The sequence below is a fragment of the Gambusia affinis genome, linkage group LG09 (assembly GCF_019740435.1).
Source record: "Gambusia affinis linkage group LG09, SWU_Gaff_1.0, whole genome shotgun sequence".
NCBI classification, from domain to species: domain Eukaryota; kingdom Metazoa; phylum Chordata; class Actinopteri; order Cyprinodontiformes; family Poeciliidae; genus Gambusia; species Gambusia affinis.
In genome coordinates this window covers 8824265-8829346 of record NC_057876.1, presented here as the reverse complement: position 1 = coordinate 8829346, position 5082 = coordinate 8824265, and positions in this window count along the sequence as shown.

The following is a 5082-nucleotide window of genomic DNA, read 5'->3' as shown; positions in this document are numbered from 1 at the left end:
TTTTTTGCAGGTATTAAGGGTTGCTGTGTTGGCCCCCAGCTTTAAATAGTCTCATAAAGCCTGTAACCATAAAAGGCATCAAGATTCTCACTTAAGCTTCTGCAGCTTAGTGAAGCAGCAGAGGAGCCGCACAACGATTGTACAAAACCTGGTAATAACTTTGCTGATAAGTGTTCTCCGACTTTACATACACACAGAGGCATATAGCAACACATGGCAGAGCTTTATTTGTGCTCGTCTTCTCAGCGCTGAGGATTTCTAACACACCTGACTGCTTTGTCTCCTCCCAAATGAGCAAATGACAACATCTGGAGTGTTATGGAAAGGAAAGCTCTGAGGATAAAAAAAAAAAAAAAACACAAAACCTCCATCCAAACGCACACGCACGCATACGTACGCAAACATGCCTGAGGTTATTAAAAAGTAAAACTCGGTTGGATTGAAGTAATGACCGCATCACAATCAGAGTGAAAAAAATAAAAGTACTTTTTTGCTGCTCACAAGCAGCAAAGTGATGATGATGCTCACGGTGGAGGTGAAGTCATTTCAGGCAGACAGATATTAAACTGCAGGGCTGCTGCAAGCCGTAATATGCAAACGCGACGGGGTCGGCGTGACACCGCTTTCCTTCTGAACAAAATGCTGAGAAACAAAAGTCTCAAGGCACGGTTCAAAGCACAGACAAATAGAAAGTAAGCCGGCTCCATCTCTTGAGCATGCTTCAATAGAAAAGAATTTCAAACCTGTTCGCATTTAAAATGTTGGCTTTCACTGAGCATCAAAGAAGCAAAAAAATAAGTAAAAAGTTAAAAAAAGGAGATTATTCAAAGCAGGATAAAAGTGCTGCCTGACCCTGATCCAACAGGTGCTGTTCAGAGCAGAAAACACAACCAAAGTATCTCACTTCCTCTCACTTTCTAATAGAAATAGAGCCATGCAAAACTATTCATACTTCTTAAAAATGTTTCATGTTAGGACCGCAAATTTCAATATATTTGATTAGAAATGCATGAGATAAAGTGTTTACTTTATCTCATGTAATAGTGAGCAAGAAGGTACATGATCTTTTTTTTTTTTAAATGTAGGCACATTTGTATTTGACAGTCTGAATAAAAAAAAACCTTTTAAAAAAATCACAGCACCAAATCTTTTCATCTATAAAATCAATGTTGAATATCTGCAAACTGAAAATACTACCTATTGATTTTTGAAAAGTAAAAATCGGATTGAATAGGAAACATCTGAGAAAATAAACCATCAAGTCTCACCACAAGTTGTAAGTAGAAATGTAAACTGGGCTGTCCTGACGCGTTTCTCCTTCGATACGGTTTTCCAGTGCATCTGAATGCTGAGGGTTGTTCTTCTGCAAGACGACAAACCTCAAGTCGGATATTTTTCCAGTCTTGTGTTGCCAATTGAAGGTTTCCTTCTAATGCTGCCCTTCAGTTACCTCCAGTCATCTGAGGAGCTTCTCTGTTCAGGTTAAAAAAAAGTCCTCCCACAGCATGACACAGTCACCACCAGGCTCCCCTGTGCAGATGGTGTGGTCACACTCAGGGATGAAGAGTTTTTGCCTCTCAGTCTTTTCCCATGTAGGATAAAAGATTGAACCTTTGGCAGCTTCTGACCAGTAGATCTTCTGTGTGTTTGCTGAGCTTTTAAATTACTTTCTTTCAACTAAAGCTTTCTTCTTGCTTCTACCACATAAAGGCCAGATTTGTTGGGTGTATATTAGTTGTGCTGCCAACACATTCCTCCAGCTAAGCTGTGTCTTTGTGCAGCTCCTCTAAAATGAATGTCAAGTATGTGTTGCATTGGGTTTATCACAAATATCTGCAACCTCTCCATCCTGGTGAGGCATTTCTACTGTCAGGCCAGCCAAATAACCCTCATTTGGAGCTGCAAATGTTGCACAGCTGTTTGACAAGACAACTAAGAGTGTTAGAGAAATAAGGACCACCATTTTATTTCTATTTTTAGGATTCAAACTCAAGGTAAATATAACATTTAGCAATAAAACAGGATGCATGTAATAAATTTAAAAAAAAAAAAAAACGCATATAGATTCCAATCTATTGATGAGAAAATCTACGCTTTTTAAAAAAAAGGAGTAAATGTCCACAAAAAACTCTCAACAACTCAGAATGTTTGCGATTAAGCTCAGTCATTTTCTAGAAAAAAAAACCTGGAAATGTTCTGCTTTTGAAGAGTCTGAAATCTTTGACTTTGTACATTTCCATCGTTTGGAGCTCAGAATTTCTTTTTGTTTTGTCTAGAAATTTTCGGAGATTAATCTCAAAATTTCAGAGTATTGTAAAAAGGTTTGATAGGGCATTAATTACTCAGGATGAGTAACAATTTGCCACATTGTGGTGAGAACTTGATTGTTTTCCTTGACTTTGGCGCTCCTCAAACATGCTTCAAATGAGAAAGCGTTGTTCTGTAAGTCAGAGCTGTGCCAGCTGTATCAGTGTTGAACTCCACAATCACTTCAGGTCGTGAGTTTTACCTCTTAAAGATACTTAGAACTCAAATCATTTACAAACAACTTGGTGGGAAGAAATGAAACCAGACTTCACAGCCAACCTCATTGCTCACATCGACAGTGGCATACCAAGAAAACTCAATAATGACACTATTATGTGTGATTTATATTCAAGCCCAGCATAGTCTTGTGTTTAATTTCCATGGACTAGCAGCTGGTGTCCTTGTAAACTTCAACAATAATCAAAGAAACAGACATCAGAATTTCTTTCTTTTTTTTCTGTTATCACTTATGCAATCAGTGTCGCCAACACAGGTTGAAAACTGTAGTGATGAACTCTGTTATAACAACTGGAAGCGTTCTTGTTTCTTTTTTTCTTTCAGGACAAAGTGTGACACTTCATTCACGACAGAAAGACACAAAGGTAAGGCATGACAGGAGTGCTGATGAGCTAACCTTGATTGCTTTAGAGAAACAAATAGAGCATTTCTTGTGCTCCTGCTACCTTATAAATATGAAATGGAGCCAAAGTAGTTAATTTTGACTGAATAAAGCTGCAACTAAAGTGCTAAGAGGGGGGGGAGGTTAATAATGGATGAGCAGTTTTCTGCATTCCAGAGGACAATTTGCCACGTTGTACACAAACAAAGCTCCAGCAGGGATTAGGTCCCAAACCGCTGCAGGGATGGAGCGACGCCTTGGTCTGATGGGCAGTGAGGGTGAGGTCACCCTCTAAAACATCAACCTGACAGATTGTTAATTAAATATTGATACGGAAAGAAAAACTACATTTGTAATAGGTAAGGTTTGATAGTTTGAATGACGGAACAGTGAGCTTTATATACATGTGAAGACCGAAGTTGTTTAATCAAAATATGTCCATTACTTAATGAGTTACATGTCATCAAATACATAAAACTGACAATTTCAAGAGCCCCTGATCAACAGGGGGCCCTCCACAATTTTTTATTCTTATTTTATTTTTATTTTTTTTGTTCACAAGAATTAAAAAAAAGGGGGGGCCCTGTCAATTACAAAATGAATTATATTGTGTTTTCTAAAATTGTTTTTAGCTGTAGACCACTCCCAGACCAAAAAGCAGACATTTGCCCTGAACCCCCCTGGATCTGCATGAAATGGTTCGTTCCTGCTTGGAGCGCTTCGTGTTCAGCAGCAGTCAGTACAAGACGAGAACGACTGTGGCTGTTACTACGCTGCTAAGAAAAATAATAAAGTAGGTTTTCAAAAAATAGAAAGAAAAAGGTAAAAGTGTCAACTTCTGACTCAGTTTTTCTCCTAGAGGTGGGTAGACTTTGTGAGGTTATCAACCATTCAGCATAGTTAGCTTAGCTACAGACTACTGTTTGCCTCCATTTCACTAACATTTAATGAATTAAGGGGAAAAAATTACCAAGATATTCATATATTGAACTTTTACCACTTAACAGGTAAAGTCAGTCAGCAGCAGGTCCCTCCCAACCAGCCCTCTCGTAAGTGAAATGAAACCTGCAGTATGTAACTTTTATATTTATTTATTTTTTACACATTTGCCAAAACTGTCATTATGTTGTGACAATATGGCATGAGAGATAATCTGTGAAAAATCCGTCTCCCAGTGCTATCTAGTGTGACAAAGTGGTTCAGTTTCTGTTCACCATTTGTCCCTTACTCTTATTTCTGATTCAACTATAGTTGGTTATAATGCTTAAATTTAAACATTACTTTTCATTGTTGCTTCACTTACTATCCCGGGTTTGGTTTTTTGTGTTAGTATTAGGTTGGAGTTTCCATCTATTTAGATGTTTAGGTTAAAGCTACTACTTCTGGACTATTGGTTGAATTTGTTTAATTTGTTTCAAAATATATTTATGGTATTTATTTTCCTTTTTACTCACCATTGTTTGTCCCTTGTAGATCTGCAGCAGGGCAGGAGTTTGGGAGGGGCCGGCCCAGTATTTCCTGCTTAAATGGCTGGATGATGTCATTGATTACCTTGCTGGGTTCTACCAATTAGAGGGTTTTCTTTTGAGTATTGCTTTCTTTGTATTTCTTTAAAGTAACCTTTTGAGTTATCACGGTTTATTTTGCAGACCATTTCATTCTGTAGATGTGTTTGTAAATTAGATTAATAATTTTATTCTTGTTTCTCTGTTTAGATTTGGTTTTTTTTCTTTGATCTGTTTAAATGTGGCTTGGTCCACTCAAGTGCAGGCGTGTTGCCAATGAGTCAAAAGTAACAAATAAAAGTCATCAGAAGAATCTGGAACCAATGGCTGATGCTGTTTTTTTGTTTACCTTGCTGATCCTTGACCACACTACCTTACATCTAGAAACAACTAATCAGAGACAGGAGAGTTTTAGTGCTGTCAATCACAATCTCATCTGGCTGCTCATCCCTATGCTGCATCTAGTACAGCCTGTTGTGCACTGGTAGCATAGCTACCAGTGACAGCAGATAAACATTTTTCCTGCAATAAGTTGTTTTTCCACCATTAGCACATTTAGCAGTGAGTGAATGAGGTTAACGTTGCACTTTAGCCAATAGTTCAGGGAGGAGATGGAGGAGATTGATTGTTTTTACCGATTATCTGTCTCAT